This window comes from Ranitomeya imitator, chromosome 5 (genome assembly GCF_032444005.1).
Source record: "Ranitomeya imitator isolate aRanImi1 chromosome 5, aRanImi1.pri, whole genome shotgun sequence".
NCBI lineage: Eukaryota > Metazoa > Chordata > Amphibia > Anura > Dendrobatidae > Ranitomeya > Ranitomeya imitator.
The window spans coordinates 16,917,260-16,936,447 of NC_091286.1; the positions used below are offsets into that span (position 1 = coordinate 16,917,260).

Here is a 19,188-nt window from a genome sequence, read left to right on the forward strand (position 1 = left end):
GGGTTAATGCCACCTTGCTATTGTAAGGTGACATTAAGCCTAATTAATAATGGAGAGGCGTCAATTCTGACACCTATCCATTATTAATCCAATACTAGTAAAGGGTTAAAAAAAAAACCACACACATTATTAAAAATTAATTTATTGAAAAAAATCACAAAGGCTGTTGTATTAATTTATTCTACTCTCAATCCACTCACTGAAGACCCTCGATCTGTAAATAAAAAAAAAATAATAAACCAACAATATACATACCTTCCGAGGATCTGGCACGTCCAACGATGTAGATCCATCTGAAGGGGTTAAAATATTTTGCAGACACGAGCTTTGCTAATGCAGGCTGCTCATGTCTGCAAAACCCCGGCGAATGAAGCTAAATATAGGTCAATGACCTATATTTAGCTTCATTTGCGGTGAGGCGCCCTCTGCTGGCTGTTCCTAGATCGTGGGAACTTTCCAAGAAAGCTCCCAGGCTCAAGTTCATATGAGGACAACCAGCAGAGGGCGCCTCTTATGATCTCGAGCAAGGGAGCTTTCTAGGAAAGTTCCCACGATCTAGGAACAGCCAGCAGAGGGCGCCTCACCGCAAATGAAGCTAAATATAGGTCATTGACCTATATTTAGCTTCATTCGCCGGGGTTTTGCAGGCAGGAGTAGCGCTGCATTAGCAAAGCTCGTGTCTGCAAAATATTTTAACCCTTTCAGATGGATCTACATCGTTGGACCTTACAGATCCTCGGAAGGTATGTATATTGTTGGTTTATTATTTTTTTTTAATTTACAGATCGAGGGTCTTCAGTGAGTGGATTGAGAGTAGAATAATACAACAGCCTTTGTGATTTTTTTCAATAAATTAATTTTTAATAATGTGTGTGTTGTTTTTTTAACCCTTTACTAGTATTGAATTAATAATGGATAGGTGTCATAATTGACGCCTCTCCATTATTAATTAGGCTTAATGTCACCTTACAATAGCAAGGTGGCATTAACCCTTCATTACCCCATATCCCACCGCTACACGGGAATGGGAAGAGAGTGGCCAAGTGCCAGAATAGGCGCATCTTCCAGATGTGCCCTTTCTGGGGTGGCTGGGGGCAGATGTTTTTAGCCAGGGGGGGCCAATAACCATGGACCCTCTCCAGGCTATTAATATCTGCCCTCAGTCACTGGCTTTACTACTCTGGCGGAGAAAATTGTGCGGGAGCCCACGCCAATTTTTTCCGCCATTTAACCCCTTAATTTACTAGCTAGAACGGCCAAATTTTGCATATACACACTACTGACATTAGTAGTGTGGAATATGCAAAAAAAATGGTGATATGAGATGGTTTACTGTATGTAATCATGTCTCATATCATGTCGGGTTTAGGAAGGAGAAAGCAAAAGCCGGTAATTGAATTACCGGCTTTTCTCTCTAACACCGCTGCGTATTCCTCGCAAGTCACACTGCTGGTCCGTCTGGAATCCGTATTTTTGGGGCTTCCATAGACTTTCATTGACGTTTTATTTGCGCAATACGGTGACAAACGCAGCATGCTGCGATTTTCTACGGCCGTAGAATGCCGTATAATACGGATCAGTTTAATACGGCAGATAGGAGCAGGGGCATAGAGAATAATTGTGCCGTATTTTTTGCGAGTTTTACGGACGTAGTTTCTGCGCTCTTACGTCCGTAAAACTCGCAAGTGTGAAGCCAGCCTTATAGTCAGGATTATTTATTATAGTTTTCCAAGGTGTCTGCAAAAATACTGTCTGTCCATAAGTTTATGGTTAACTGTCCAGAAAAAATGAAAATTCAGGTGGGCAACCCTGGCGACATGCTGAGCTCCCTGGCTGGCTGCAGCGCTGACGATATTGTGTCAACAGCTGGAAACAATAGAAACCAGAGCAGTGACAGAGGTTCATCGCTGGACCCGGGGAGGGTGAATGTGGTAATTTTTTTACGAGTTACAACTAGGAACACGGCCTTTTTACAGACGGAAAACCCCTTTAAAGTATCAGTCACTGGCTGCATTAACTTAGCCAGGTATGTTTGATTCTTAAACTCTGCAGTGTTTCAGAGAGAAAAGTCGCCGTGAACTGAGATTACGCCATAGACTAGTTGGACAGGTGGGTCCACAGCTGCTTCTCCCCACCTACTGCCCAGCACTGACAGGCCTCTGCCTACATGACCTGTCAATCTTGGCCAGCGGATGTAGAAAAGCCGCGGAGACCCGCCTGTTCAACTAGTCTCCTGTGTCGCTTGGTCCCCGGCGGTTATTAAAATATATTTTTCAAACATTCCTGCCTGAGATAAAACCATCAGTACAGGAATAGATCACCAGACCTATCCACAATACATGCATACATAACCAGAATCGTCATCACTGTATGAACACATAACCAGAATCGTCATCAGTGTATTTTTTTTATTATTATTATTTATTTATATAGCACCATTAATTCCATGGTGCTGTACATGAGAAGGGGTTACATCAAAATAAAAATATCACTTACAATAAACAAAACTAACAATGACAGACTGGTACAGAGGGAAGAGAACCCTGCCCTTGCGGGCTTACGTTCTACAGGATTATGGGGAAGGAGACAGGAGGTCGAGGGTTGCAGTAGCTCCAATGGTGTTGAGGTGGCCGTGTGCCCTTTACAGGCTGTAAGCTTCCTTGAAGAGATGGGTTTTCAGGTTTCTTTTCAAGGATCCAAAAGTAGTGGATAACCGGATGTGTTGGGGCACAGAATTCCAGAGGATGGGGGATATTCGGGAGAAGTCTTGGAGGCGATTGAGTGAGGAGCGAATAAGAGTGGAGGAGAGGAGGAGGTCTTGGGAGGACCGGAGATCACGTGAGGGAAGATATTGAGAGATTAGTGTGGAAATATTCGGAGGAGAAAGGTTATGGATGGCTTTGTAGGTCAGTGTTAGTAGTTTAAACTGGATACGCTGGGAAATTGGGAGCCAGTGAAGGGATTTGCAAAGAGGTGAAGCAGGAGTAGCGAGAAGAGAGATTAATTAGTCGGGCAGCAGAGTTAAGGATGGACTGGAGGGGTGCGAGAGTGTTAGAAGGTAGGCCACAGAGGAGTATGTTGCAGTAGTCGAGGCGGGAGATGATTAGGGCATGCACAAGCATTTTGGTAGAGTGTGGGTTGAGGAAAGGACGGATTCTGGAAATATTTTTGAGCTGGAGGCGACAGGAGGTGGCGAGAGCTTGGATGTGCGGTTTGAAGGACAGGGCAGAGTCAAGGGTTACTCCGAGGCAGCGGATTTCGGGGACAGGGGAAAGTGTGATTTCATTTATTTTGATAGATAGATCAAGTAGGGAAGATATGCGTGATGGAGGAAAGATAATGAGTTCAGATTTGTCCACATTGAGCTTGAGGAAGCGAGAGAAGAAGAAGGAGGATATTGCCGATAGACACTCTGGGATTCTGGAGAGCAGAGAGGTGACATCTGGGCCAGAGAGGTAGATCTGAGTGTCATCGGCATATAGATGGTACTGGAAGCCATAGGACCTTATGAGTTGTCCCAGGCCGAGTGTATAGATTGAGAAGAGTAAGGGTCCTAGGACAGAGCCTTGGAGGACTCCAACAGAGAGAGGGTGAGATGAAGAGGTAGTATGGGAGTAGGAAACGCTATATGCGCTGTTGGTAAGGTATGAGGAGATCCAAGATAGGGAAACGTCTTTGACACCAAAAGAAGAGAGGATTTGTAGTAGGAGGCAGTGGTCAACTGTGTCGAAGGCAGAGAACAGGTCTAGGAGGAGGAGTATAGAGAATTGTCTGTTAGCTTTGGCTGTAAGTAAGTTGTTAGTAATTTTGGTCAGGGCTGTCTCAGTGGAATGGTGGGATGGAAACCAGATTGTAGGTTGTCGAAGAGAGAGTTAGATGCAAAGTGAGAGGAAAGTTCAGCATGGACATGCTGCTCAAGGAGTTTGGAAGCAAAAGGGAGCAAGGATATGGGGCGATAGCTGGACATAGCGCTTGGGTCAAGGGATGGCTTTTTGAGGATAGGTGTGATTGTGGCATGTTTGAAGGCAGAAGGGAAGGTACCAGAAGTTAGTGAAAGGTTGAAGAGATGGGTTAGGGATGGGATTAGTGTGGTGGTGAGGTTGGGGAGGAGGTGGGATGGGATGGGGTCAAGTGCACAAGTGGTGAGGTGTGATTTGGAGAGAAGATGAGCAAGCTCCCCTTATATATGCAGTGTATGCATATATAACCAGAACCGCCATCAATACATGCATACATAGCCAGAACCGTCATCACTGTATGAATACATAACCAGAACTGCCATCAATACTTGCATACATCCCCAGAACTACTATCAGTATATGAATAAATCACCAGAACCACCATCAGTACATGAATACAGCACCATAACCACCAACAGTACAAAAATATAGCCCCAGAACCACCATCACACATGTTCACACATACACATATTAGATGAGCCAGTATTAAACGCTCATAGCAAAATTGATAGCTGTTAAAGAATGGCATTTAGCAAAACCATTGGTAGAAAGTAGTGATGAGCAAGTGTCCTCGTTACTCGAGTTTTCCTAGCATGCTTGGGTGTTCTCCGAGTATCTTGGAAAGGTGCGTAGAAGATTATGTTTGTATCTCCGCAACGACCTGATTTGCGGCTGCCAGAAAGCCTGAACACATGTGGGGATTCCCTAACAAACAGGCAATCCCTGCATGTAAATCATGCAGCTGCGTTGACAAAAATTAAATCTCCGAGCACTAACAGATACTCGGAGACCACCCGAGGGCGCTTGGGAAAACCAGAGCCACGAGTATACTCGCTTATCACTACTTAACACCTTTCCCCATCTTATACACATAAAAATCATTTCCTAAATTGTTCACATTTCTTTTTGTACCTCCTACATAATGTAAAGGTACCGTCACACTAAGCGACGCTGCAGCGATACCGACAACGATCCGGATCGCTGCAGCGTCGCTGTTTGGTCGCTGGAGAGCTGTCACACAGACAGCTCTCCAGCGACCAATGATCCCGAGGTCCCCGGTAACCAGGGTAAACATTGGGTTACTAAGCGCAGGGTAGCGCTTAGTAACCTGATGTTTACCCTGGTTACCATCGTTAAAGTAAAAAAAACAAACGCTACATACTTACCTACCGCTGTCTGTCCCCGGCGCTGTGCTTCTCTGCTCGGGCTGTGAGCACAGCGGCCGGAAAGCAGAGCGGTGACGTCACCGCTCTGCTTTCCGGCTGCCCGACGCTCACAGCCAGTACAGAGAAGCAGAGCGCCGGGGACAGACAGCGGTAGGTAAGTATGTAGCGTTTGTTTTTTTTACTTTAACGATGGTAACCAGGGTAAACATCGGGTTACTAAGCGCGGCCCTGCGCTTAGTAACCCGATGTTTACCCTGGTTACCAGCGAAGACATCGCTGAATCGGTGTCACACACACCGATTCAGCGATGTCTGCGGGGAGTCCAGCGACGAAACAAAGTTCTGGACTTTCTTCCCCGACCAGCGACAGCACAGCAGGGGCCTGATCGCTGCTGCCTGTCACACTGGACGATATCGCTAGCGAGGACGCTGCAACGTCACGGATCGCTAGCGATATCGTCTAGTGTGACGGTACCTTAAGTCTGCTGCTCTTTATCCCATGCATTTGCATGCTCAGCCACTTAGCGTCAACTAACTTCCTCTTTCCTTTCTCAATATGCCATTCATCAGCCTGAAGTCTGCCTTCCTTATGAATCCCACATTCTTGAGCTGTCTAAAATTCTTCACATACTTAACACCTTCTTGTTCAGCACTTTAACACTTTGTCTCAGACACTTCCCCTTTTTGTCTGCTGGCACGTCCCCTTTGCTGGTGTATCTAAAGTCACGTATCTAAAAACAGGTATCACACAGCAGTCACAGGTCCAGCTCAGTTTCAGTTCCTCAAAGTTTCTACACTGCAGCTAACACTTATCTCAAATACTAAAAACAGGAAAAAGCAAAAAGAGATGTGACAGTGATTTACAAGGGATTTGCCAGGGGAAGTATGCAAAAATGGTTTCTGTTAGAACTCTACTGAAAGCGACAACATGTTACATTACAAACATGAATAGACGTCTGAGAGAAAACAAAGCCCTCTTTATTGTTCTGTGACACATGTCGTTCTGGTAACCGACAACTGCCAATTGCACAGGGCACGCAAATGCCCGGGACTACCACCCTCTGCTCCGGATGTCCTGCCTGGCTCACCGGCTATGGGAATCTGTGATATCCCTCCAAGTTATCACCATCCGAGCCTGAAAATCTGGGAGCACCTCTCCCTCCAGTGCTTGGGAATCTGTGATAACTTAGCGTGTGATTTGACTTCCTGTTATCGGTTTCCCAGCAACCACAAGCAAAATTAGTCACTGTTCCAACTATCTCCCAGATCTACATAAACACATAAAACACAGCATGCGGCAGACACCTTGGCTTATATTCAAAGGTTTAGATAAGGGCGCAGACTTTTTACACTACCTGGGAATGCAGCGGTGGCCACACCTGACCGGCAAGAGGTATAGACCCGGACTGGGCACAGGGGACATTCAGGTAAGATGACAAGATTTTCTTACCTTACTATGGAGCTGCAGTCTCTATCCCGTGAGCCAAGGCCACGGTCGATACCCCCATCTTTCCGGTCAGCAGGGTCCCTGTGCCTGTCGTCCACTGCCCCGCATTCAGGCGCCAGATGTTATGGAAATTTGGTTTTGATTAATCTATCCCTGTGTGTGCTGTGGTCGTTCCCAAATTAGAATGAGTATTAGAGCGCTCCAAAACGACACTGTACACCCACGGTGACAGAATAGCATTCCATTAATACTGATGGTTTATTGTACATACGTTTTTATAATTGCATATAGAAAGGGGTGGTTAGTTAATTACCATATGGTCAAGCTCCTCTGTTATTGGATATCTAAATATATATGGAATAATGTGATTAATGCACATATGAATGCTGATTAAGCAACTAAAGTGTAACTCGCCTTTTTTGCAATTAAGCTAAAAATTGAGACATTGACTGACTGCACTCGGCACATCTGGTCTTGTTACGCTTTTCATTTTGGAAAGTCCCAAGAGATCTATATGAAATGTATGTATATATATATATATATATATATTTCCATCACACTGTCAGTCTGTGACAGCATCATTTAGAGCACGCAGCGAGACTGATGGTTAGAATATCACACCCCTGTGACGCGATCGTGTGGCGCCATTGGGATGCCATGACAGTTGGGAGTCTGCTGAAGGCCCTGTGCATGTCATGATGATACTACCATTAAAACCAACCTGTAGCTGCCATTCATAGAAGACCGTGGCATTTGCTATACACCGCAGTATTATTTTATTATCTGCAGGTGGGGGCGTTTCTATGATTATAATCTGGGGAAGGTGGCATTATTTTATTATTATACACTAGGGGTGGGGGCATTATTTCAATATTATACTCCAAGGGTAGGGGCATTATTTTATTATTATAATCAATGGGTGGGGCATTATTTTATTATTATACTCCAGGGGTGGAGATATTTTATTATTTTACTCCAGGGGTGGAGATATTTTATTATTTTACTCCAGGGGGGGAGATATTTTATTATTTTACTCCAGGGGTGGGGGTGTTATTTTACTTTTATACTTCAGGGGTGGAGATGTTTATTATTACACTCCAGGGGTGGAGATGTTATTTTATTTCTATAGTCCAGGGGTGGAGATGTTATATTATTATTATACTCCAGGGTTGGAGATGTTATTTTATTATTATACTCCAGGGTTGGAGGTGTTACTTTATTATACTCCAGAGTTGGAGATGTTATTTTATTATTATACTCCAAGATGGAGATGTTATTATATTATTAGACTCCAGGGGTGGAGATGTTATTTTATTATTGTACTCCAGGGGTGGGGTGTTATTTTATTATTATTATACTCCAGGGGTGGAGGGGCATTATTTTAATATATTAAAGGGGGTTAATTTAATAATTTTTAATTAAGGGGTATTGTCATTTTACAACATTCGGTATTATTATTATAGCGCCATTTATTCCATGGCGCCTTACATGTGAGGGGTATAAATAATAAAAACAAGTACAATAATCTTAAACAATACAAGTCACAATTGGAACAGGAGGAGAGAGGACCCTGCCCGCGAGGGCTCACAATCTACAAGTATATGTGAATATTCTGTTATGTGGCTCCTAATTATGTAGTTCATACACACAACAAATAAACAAGTAAAATAAAGACCCCCAACTCCAGGGACCTAATCATATGCATGTTATTAAAATGAAATACCTCTCTCCCCATTTAACGTACAATGCAGTTCCCCCACATTCCCAACTGCTTATATAATCTCATATTACCTGAAGAATAGTGTCTCCCTCTATAACACTCACACCCACCGCTGCTGGGAGACCTCACCCACTCTACAGAGCAGTACAGTGTCACACGTCGGGTCCTTCTCTTGCAGCCTCCTGCGTCAGTCATGGACAGTCAGGCACAGGTTGAATCTGCAGCAGGTCGCCCGCCCAGGGCACAGCAGGTCACTAAGAGGACGGTCTTCCTGTCCCCACACTTCTCTTCGGCTGATGAGTGACCATGTGAGAGGCGCACAGACAGTAAACGCGCAGAGAAGGGAACAGGAGTAATAAATGTAGACACATAGTCTTGGTAGGGCCGGCCACGCATGTGGCGGCATATTACGCGGCTTCTTCAGTACAACAGCACAGTTCATCCCCTCAGGATTCCTCTTCACTTCTGTCGCTACGTGGCTGCAGCAACTGCCCTTACAGATGTCCCCATTTACATTTTTACAAGTATTTTTGAATATTTCTTCTTACATTATTACTTAGTACCACTGTAACGTGTTGTGGGACGGTAGCAGTAGGTGAGGTTCTCGTCTTCAGCGCCACAGATCGATACATGAAGATGGGGTCCTGGCTGGGTGTGTGGACTTTGTCTACGGGGCTACAGGTCACATGATGTTGGTGACTTCAGCTGGCCAAGACTTACTTAACATTAACTTGAGGACTTTGTACAATATACAGCCGGTAAATAACTTCATTAATGTTTCCTTTACAACATGGAGCATCCTCACACATGGTCTCTTTACCTCTTCCAGGCTTACTTGCTTTTGTCCCCAAATTCCTCCGCCTTCACCACAACCCAGACCAGCACTACAGTCCAGTGAGGGACAGTCTTGTACTTCAACCAGCAGTTCCGCGTCTTTTCCTGTTAGGGGGTACTAGTTTGCTATTATGGTTAGTACGTAGGTTTTCTGCTTGCTTACGCCTTGGAACTTCTGGACTTGCAAGCTTGGTATTGCGTTGCTCGTGTTCCTGCCCCCGGATCCCTTCATAGGGTTACCGTGACTTAAAGGGGCTAAATGATTGTGGCGTCTGGTTATACGAACTCATGCATTGATTAGAACTGCTTCATCATCCTATTGAATAGTGCAACTTTTCCCTGCTCCGTCATTACAAAGATTAATCAGTTCAGTTGATCTCCTGGAGCTCTCCATCTTGAATTTTCTTAGCTGTTCTGAGTTGGCCACTCCTATCTGGTATATATGCTCGTCACTGGCACTTATTATTATTTATTTATATATATAGCACTATTGATTTCATGGCACTTGAGAGTTGCCAGTGAGTTTCTGCACTTCTTGGTTTGGAGTTGAAGAAGTTCAGTGTTTGGAGAATTTTTCAGGATATTTCTGCATGGAGTTGGCTTGCAAGTTTATCCTTATCCTCTCCCATTTGGGTTGTGCCTTCCATGCCTCCTCTGCTTCCCACCTTTGTTTTGTGAGTGTATTTGTATTATTGTAGTTTTCTTTAATCCCTGTGTGTTTACCCCTGTCTGGCTGGTGTTTTCCAATAAACTTTGGTCTCACACTTCAATCGGTGGGCCATGGAAGAGATAGGGGTTAAGATAGAAGCATAGCAAGGTACGAGACCCCAGCGTCTCCACCATCCTGGGTAATCTGGAGAAAAGGGAGAGACTAGGGTGTCCTCTAGTTTGAGGGGAAACATGAGAAACACTTCCATCTTCTTAAAGTGTTGCCATTTTTTCTTCAATACTGTTTCACATGCAGCAATGATGATGTTTTGAGCTCTGCAGGACTGACATTGGATAAAAAGGTTGAGCTTGTGTGCTTCCTCTACATTCTGACAGCTTTTGAGCATACTCCAATAGCAGCTATGATATCATCTGTTAACAAGCTGAGAAGTGTAGAAGCAGATTTACCTATGAAAAGTTTTGAACTTTTGACAGTATGTCAGCTCCTCTCCTTATCACTGCCGCCACTACCCACAGCCTGTGAAATCTCAAGTTTTCACAATTCCTCCTCTCAGTGAGTGATTGCTGTACTGTTGTATGGAAACTGGGTCATGTTGAGTTGTCAGTGTTTTTATTGACAGCAATCTGTCCAATCTGTGACTGACTTGGAGGTGCGGGGCTTATTTCAGGTGTTCTGGAGATTGCCCAAGCTATTTAACTGAGCTGTCTGCCTCTGATCCCTGCCAGACGTAGTTTCCTGGTGTTTGCCGGATTCTGTTGTTCTGATCTTCTGCTGCCTGATCCTTGGAACGTGTTCTGACTATCCTTTTGTCTTGCCCTCTTTTCTTTGATCCGATATCTCCTGGTGTATTGATCCTGGTGCTCAACTAAAATTAACATCAGTTTAATTCTACTAGTTTGACAATGAATACACATGGCAATATTAGTTGCAAATACCCTCTTCAGAGAGAAAGAGAACTTGAATTTTAGCTCCACCTGTTAGGGTACCGTCACACTATAACATTTCGATCGCTACGACGGTACGATTCGTGACGTTCCAGCGATATCGTTACGATATCGCTGTGTCTGACACGCAGCAGCGATCAGGGATCCTGCTGAGAATCGTACGTCGTAGCAGATCGTTTAGAACTTTCTTTCATCGCTGGATCTCCCGCTGTCATCGCTAGATCGGTGTGTGTGACACCGATCTAGCGATGCGATCCAGCGATGCGTTCGCTTGTAACCAGGGTAAACATCGGGTAACTAAGCGCAGGACCGCGCTTAGTTACCCGATGTTTACCCTGGTTACAAGCGTTAAACTAAAAAAAAAAAAACAGCACATACTTACATTCTGGTGTCCGTCAGGTCCCTTGCCGTCTGCTTCCAGCACTGTGACTGCCGGCCGTAAAGTGAAAGCAGAGCACAGCGGCTGTGCTTTCACTTTACGGCCGGCAGTCACTGAGTGCGGGAAGCAGACTGCAAGGGACCTGACGGACACCAGAATGTAAGTATGTGCTGTTTTTTTTTTTTTAGTTTAACGCTTGTAACCAGGGTAAACATCGGGTAACTAAGCGCGGTCCTGCGCTTAGTTACCCGATGTTTACCCTGGTTACCCAGGGACCTCGGCATCTTGGTCGCTGGAGAGCTGTCTGTGTGACAGCTCCCAGCGACCACACTACGATTTACCTACGATCACGGCCAGGTCATATCGCTGGTCGTGATCGTAGGTAAATCGTATAGTGTGACGGTACCTTTAGGGATAGCAATTTTAAAACTCAATATTGACTCATGATTGACCCTTGCCAAATGACTTAGGATGAGAACTAAACCAGAAATTCCATTTTGCAGATATGTGTTTTGGGGTGCTTGCCCCTCATCAGTGCAAAGAAGGAGATCTGATTTGGCTGGAGGAGAGGCCTCTGACATCAGTTCTAAAGGGCATCATTGTTCCCTGTATAGAGTGCCAAGCTGGCATAAAGAGACTAATAGCCCATGCAATGCTCCTCTGGGAATTAAACATGCAAATAGCCTCTTCGGAGAAGACAAGTATTCTACAGCCACCTATTGGATATAGAAATCCTGAAAGTCAATATTAACCCTTTAGGAAGCCTTATCACATGACTTTAGCCTATATCCTGGGGTCTAGACTTACACAGGTCCCCGTAACCTAGGGCCACACAGTCAGCTGCTGCCTGGTGGAGCAAGCTGTTGGGAAGAAAGCTCATCACACTTATTGATTGTCAGTGGAAGTCAGAGGCGGCCCGGGCGTTTAAATAACAAGCAGTCCTGCCCAGGTCTCTCAGGAGGAAGTAACCAAAACCAGACAAGAATTAACCGCATGGCTCCCTGACTTAGCGACACCAAAAGTCCCAGAAGTTTAACATGACTGCCACAGTCACGTGTCACCCACAACAAAAAGCGGTGACACCTAATGATTGAAGTAGAAATATAGGCGACAGAAACTGTCACTCACAGATGTTACAACACTGATACAAAAGACCGGAACTAACTTAGTGAAGTTGAAGATTCTTCTTGTTTATTTATATCAAGGAGATGAACTTCACAAAGTTCCACACCTGAGACATCTCCTCCAATAAGAACACTAAAATGTCTTGTCCTATTGGTGAGTCCTATGATGTTTAGTAAGAGTCGATTTGTCGCTAAAACATTTCCCACATTGGAAACATGAGAATGGCTTCTCCCCCGTGTGAGTTATCAGATGTTTAACAAGATCTGATTTGTAGACAAAACATTTCTCACATTGTGTACATGAAAATGGCTTCTTCCCTGTGTGAATAGTCAAATGATATACAAGACCTGATCTCTGGCTAAAACATTTCCCACAGTCTGTACATGAATATGGCTTCTCCCCTGTGTGGGTTCTCTGATGTTTAACAAGATTTGATTTCAGGACAAAGCATTTCCCACATTCTGAACATGAAAATGGTTTCTCCCCTCTGTGCATTCTTAGATGTCCCATAAGATGTTGTTTTTGACAAAAACATTTCCCACATTCAAGACATAAAAATGGTTTCTCCCCTGTGTGAGTCCTTTGATGGTCAATAAGATCCGATTTATCGCCAAAACATTTCCCACATTGGAAACATGAGAATGGCTTCTCCCCAGTGTGAGTTTTCAGATGTTTAACAAGATTTGATTTGTAGAGAAAACATTTTTCACATTGTGTACATGAAAATGGCTTCTCCCCTGTGTGAGTAGTCAAATGATATGCAAGACCTGATCTATGGCCAAAACATTTCCCACATTCTGTACATGAATATGGTTTTTCCCCTGTGTGGGTTCTCTGATGTTTAAGAAGATATGATTTATGGACGAAGCATTTTCCACATTCAGAACATGAAAATGGTTTCTCCCCTCTGTGAGTTCGTCGATGTTCCACAAGATGTTGTCTCTGACTAAAACATTTCCCACATTCAAGACATAAAAATGGTCTCTCTCCTGTGTGAGTTCTTTGATGGTCAATAAGACCCGATTTTTCGATAAAACATTTCCCACATTCTGAACATGAATATGGCTTCTCCCCTGTGTGACTTCTTAGATGTCTCTTAAGATTTGGTTTCCGAGGGAAACATTTCCCACATTCTGGACATGAAAATGGCTTATCACCGGTGTGAAATCTCATATGTTCCACAAGACCAGATTTTCGACTAAAATATTTCCCACATTCTGAACATGGAAATCGCCTTTCGTTTTTGTGAATTCTCTCATGCAAAGACAGTGATGTGGGAGAAGAAGTATCTGTAACGAAATCTGTGCTCTGAAGAACTATGGATGCATTGGCCAACACTGACATAGTTTGTCTGATATTGTTAGTTTCTTCTTCATAATAGGGTGATAAATAGTGATGTCCATTGAAGACTCTCGACTCGACTTCACCTGGAAAAAAGAAACAAAACTTCCTTATGTTTGCAATTTTTTTTTTTTTATTAACCAAAAATCTTTATTAACCCCTTCATGACCCAGCCTATTTTGACCTTAAAGACCTTGCCGTTTTTTGCAATTCTGACCAGTGTCCCTTTATGAGGTAATAACTCAGGAACGCTTCAATGGATCCTAGCGGTTCTGAGATTGTTTTTTCGTGACATATTGGGCTTCATGTTAGTGGTAAATTTAGGTCAATAAATTCTGTGTTTATTTGTGATAAAAACGGAAATTTGGCGAAAATTTTGAAAATTTCGCAATTTTCACATTTTGAATTTTTATTCTGTTAAACCAGAGAGGTATGTGACACAAAATAGTTAATAAATAACATTTCCCACATGTTTACTTTACATCAGCACAATTTTGGAAACAAAATTTTTTTTTGCTAGGAAGTTATAAGGGTTAAAATTTGACCAGCGATTTCTCATTTTTACAACGAAATTTACAAAACCATTTTTTTTAGGGACCACCTCACATTTGAAGTCAGTTTGAGAGGTCTATATGGCTGAAAATACCCAAAAGTGACACCATTCTAAAAAATGCACCCCTCAAGGTGCTCAAAACCACATTCAAGAAGTTTATTAACCCTTCAGGTGCTTCACAGCAGCAGAAGCAACATGGAAGGAAAAAATGAACATTTAACTTTTTAGTCACAAAAATGATTTTTCAGCAACAATTTTTGTATTTTCCCAATGGTAAAAGGAGAAACTGAACCACGAAAGTTGTTGTCCAATTTGTCCTGAGTACGCTGATACCTCATATGTGGGGGTAAACCACTGTTTGGGCACACGGCAGGGCTTGGAAGGGAAGGAGCGCCATTTGACTTTTTGAATGAAAAATTGGCTGCACTCTTTAGCGGACACCATGTCAAGTTTGGAGAGCCCCCGTGTGCCTAAAAATTGGAGCTCCCCCACAAGTGACCCCATTTTGGAAACTAGACGCCCCAAGGAACTTATCTAGATGCATAGTGAGCGCTTTAAACCCCCAGCTGCTTCACAAATTGATCCGTAAAAATGAAAAAGTACTATTTTTTCACAAAAAAAATTCTTTTAGCCTCAATTTTTTCATTTTCACATGGACAACAGGATAAAATGGATCCTAAAATTTGTTTGGCAATTTCTCCTGAGCACACCGATACCTCACATGTGGGGGTAAACCACTGTTTGGGCACATGGTAAGGCTCGGAAGGGAAGGAGCGCCATTTGACTTTTTGAATGAAAAATTATCTCCATCGTTAGCGGACACCATGTCGCGTTTGGAGAGACCCTGTGTGCTTAAACATTGGAGCTCCCCCACAAGTGACCCCATTTTGGAAACTGGACCCCCCAAGGAACTTATCTAGATGCCTAGTGAGCACTTTAAACCCTCAGGTGCTTCACAAATTGTTCCGTAAAAATGAAAAAGTGCTTTTTTTTTCACAAAAAATTTCTTTTCGCCTCAATTTTTTCATTTTCACATGGGCAATAGGATAAAATGGATCCTAAAATTTGTTGAGCAATTTCTCCCGAGTACGCCGATACCTCATATGTGGGGGTAAACCACTGTTTGGGCACACGGCAGGGCTCGGAAGGGAAGGCGCGCCTTTTGACTTTTTGAATGGAGAATTAGCTCCATTTGTTAGCGGACACCATGTCGCATTTGGAGAGCCCCTGTGTGCCTATGCAATGGAGCTCCCCCACAAGTGACCCCATTTTGGAAACTAGACCCCCCAAGGAACTTATCTAGATGCATACTGAGCACTTTAAACCCCCAAGTGCTTCACAGAAGTTTATAATGCAGGGCCATGAAAATAAAAAATAATTTTTCTTTTCTCAAAAATGATTTTTTAGCCTGGAATTTCCTATTTTGCCAATGGTAATAGGAGAAATTGGACCACAAATGTTGTTGTCCAGTTTGTCCTGAGTATGCTGATACCCCATATGTGGGGGTAAACCACTGTTTGGGCGCACGGGAGGGCTCCGAAGGGAAGGCACGCCATTTGGCTTTTTAAATGGAAAATTAGCTCCAATCATTAGCGGACACCATGTCGCGTTTGGAGAGCCCCTGTGTGCCTAAACATTAGAGATCCCCCACAAATGACCCCATTTTGGAAACTAGACCCCCAAAGGAACTAATCTAGATGTGTGGTGAGCACTTTTAACCCTCAAGTGCTTCACAGAAGTTTATAACGCAGAGCCATGAAAAAAAAAAAAAATCTTTTCTCAAAAATGATTTTTTAGCCCGCAATTTTTTATTTTCCCAAGGGTAACAGGAGAAATTTGACCCCAAAAGTTGTTGTCCAGTTTCTCCTGAGTACGCTGATACCCAATATGTGGGGGTAAACCACTGTTTAGGCACATGTTGGGGCTCGGAAGTGAAGAAGTGACGTTATGAAATGCAGACTTTGATGGAATGCTCTTCGGGCGTCACGTTGCGTTTGCAGAGCCCCTGATGTTGCTAAACAGTAGAAACCCCCCACAAGTGACCCCATTTTGGAAACTAGACCCCGAAAGGAACTTATCTAGATATGTGGTGAGCACTTTCAACCCCCAAGTGCTTTACAGAAGTTTATAACACAGAGCCGTGAAAATAATAAATACGTTTTCTTTACTCAAAAATAATTTTTTAGCCCAGAATTTTTTATTTTCCTAAGGGTTACAGGAGAAATTGGACCCCAAAAGTTGTTGTCCAGTTTCTCCTGAGTAAGCTGATACCCCATGTGTGAGGGTAAACCACTGTTTGGGCACACGTCGGGGCTCAGAAGGGAAGTAGTGACTTTTGAAATGCAGACTTTGATGGAATGGTCTGCGGGCGTCACGTTGCGTTTGCAGAGCCCCTGGTGTGCCTAAACAGTAGAAACCCCACACAAGTGACCCCATTTTGGAAACTAGACCCCCCAAGGAACTTATCTAGATATGTGGTGAGCACTTTGAACCCCCAAGTGCTTCACAGACGTTTACAACGCAGAGCCGTGAAAATAAAAAATCATTTTTCTTTCCTCAAAAATGATGTTTTAGCAAGCAATTTTTTATTTTCTCAAGGGTAACAGTAGAAATTGGACCCCAGTAATTGTTGCGCAGTTTGTCCTGAGTATGCTGGTACCCCATATGTGGGGGTGAACCACTGTTTGGGCACACGTCGGGGCTCGGAAGTGAGGGAGCACCATTTGACTTTTTGAATACAAGATTGGCTGGAATCAATGGTGGCGCCATGTTGCGTTTGGAGACCCCTGATGTGCCTAAACAGTGGAAACCCCTCAATTCTAACTCCAACACACCCCTAACCCTTATCCCAACTGTAGCCGTAACCCTAATCACAACCCTAACCCCAACACACCCGTAACCCCAACACACCCCTAACCACAACCCTAATTCCAACCCAACCCTAGCCCTAAGGCTATGTGCCCCCGTTGTGGATTCGTGTGAGATATTTCCGCACCATTTTTGAAAAATCCGCGGGTAAAAGGCACTGCGTTTTACCTGCGGATTTACCGCGGATTTACCGCGGATTTCCAGTGTTTTTTGTCCGGATTTCACCTGCGGATTCCTATTGAGGAACAGGTGTAAAACGCTGCGGAATCCGCACAAAGAATTGACATGCTGCGGGAAATACAACGCAGCGTTTCCGCGCGGTATTTTCCGCAACATGGGCACAGCGGATTTGGTTTTCCATATGTTTACATGGTACTGTAAACCTGATGGAACACTGCTGCGAATCCGCAGTGGCGAATCCGCAGCGGCCAATCCGCAGCCAAATCCGCACCGTGTGCACATAGCCTAATTCTAAAGGTATGTGCACACGCTGCGGAAAACGCTGCGGATCCGCAGCATTTTCCCATGAGTTTACAGTTCAATGCAAACCTACGGGAAACAAAAATCGCTGTACACATGCTGCAGAAAAACTGCACGGAAACGCAGCGGTTTACATTCCGCAGCATGTCGCTTCTTTCTGCGGATTCCGCAGCGGTTTTACAACTGCTCAAATAGAAAATCGCAGTTGTAAAACCGCATTGAAATGCGCAGAAAAAACATGGTAAATCCGCCATAAATCCGCAGCGGTTTAGCACTGCGGATTTATCAAATCCGCAGCGGAAAAATCCGCAGAGGACCAGAATACGTGTGCACATACCGAAACCCTAACCCTACCCCTAACCCTACCCCTACCCCTAACCCTAACCCTACCCCTAACCCTACCCCTAACCCTAACCCTACCCCTAACCCTACCCCTAACCCTACCCCTAACCCTACCCCTAACCCTACCCCTAACCCTACCCCTAACCCTAGTTCTTACCCCAACCTTAGTGGAAAAAAAAAAAAAAAAAAAAAAATTTATTGTCCCTACCTATGGGGGTGACAAAGGGGATGGTGTCATTTACTTTTTTTTTTATTTTGATCACTGAGATAGATTATATCTCAGTGATCAAAATTCACTCTGGAACGAATCTGCCGGCCGGCAGATTCGGCGGGCGCACTGCACATGCGCCCGCCATTTTGGAAGATGACGGCGCCCAGGCAGAAGACGGACGGGACCCCGGCTGGATCGGTAAGTATGATGGGGTGGGGGGGGACCACGGGGGGGGCGTCGGAGCACGGGGGGGGTGGATCGGAACACGGGGGGGGTGGATTGGAGCACGGACTGGGGGAACGCTGTGCGGGCAGGCGGATCGGAGCACGGGGGGGGGATCGCTGTGCGGGGGGGGGGGTGATCGCTGTGCGGGGGGGGTGATCGGAGTGCGGGGGGGTTTGATTAGAGCACGGGGGGTGTGATTGGAGCACGGGGGGAGCGGGCAGGAGGACGGGGGAGCGGAGCACAGGACCGAGGAGAGCGGACCACAGATCGGGGGGCTGGGGGGGCGATCGGAGGAGTGGGGTGGGTGCACATTAGTGTGTCCAGCCATGGCCGATGATATTGCAGCATCGGCCATGGCTGGATTGTAATATTTCACCATTTTTTTAGGTGAAATATTACAAATCGCTCTGATTGGCAGTTTCACTTTCAACAGCCAATCAGAGCGATCGTAGCCACGAGGGGGTGAAGCCACCCCCCCTGGGCTAAACTACCACTCCCCCTGTCCCTGCAGATCGGGTGAAATGGGAGTTAACCCTTTCACCCGATCTGCAGGGACGCGATCATTCCATGACGCATATGCTGCGTCATGGGTCGGAATGGCACCGACTTTCATGACGCAGCGTATGCGTCAAAGGTCGGGAAGGGGTTAGGGCAATAGCATAACGGCAAGAAAACAAAATACAATATTAGAAATCTATGTATAAAAGTGGAGATAATCCATAGAAAACATAGTGCTTATAAGTTTTGTTATCTACAGAAAGTCTAAACTTATTGGTTGTAGAGATAGTGGCAGATGTTTCTTTCCAGACCACAAAATATGTAATATGCACAAAGGACAACAGACAATAATGGCCCAAACAATTCCATAAAACCAATAATATAGGCAGCATGATAGTTTGAACATGTAGTATTGTGGTAGGGGATT

The 19,188-nt window shown here is 44.5% G+C and overlaps 1 pseudogene; it reads right to left on the bottom strand.

The window, feature by feature from the left end:
- Positions 1-19,188, bottom strand: part of LOC138637640 (zinc finger protein 850-like) — a 136,413-nt pseudogene that overhangs the window by 90,139 nt on the left and 27,086 nt on the right.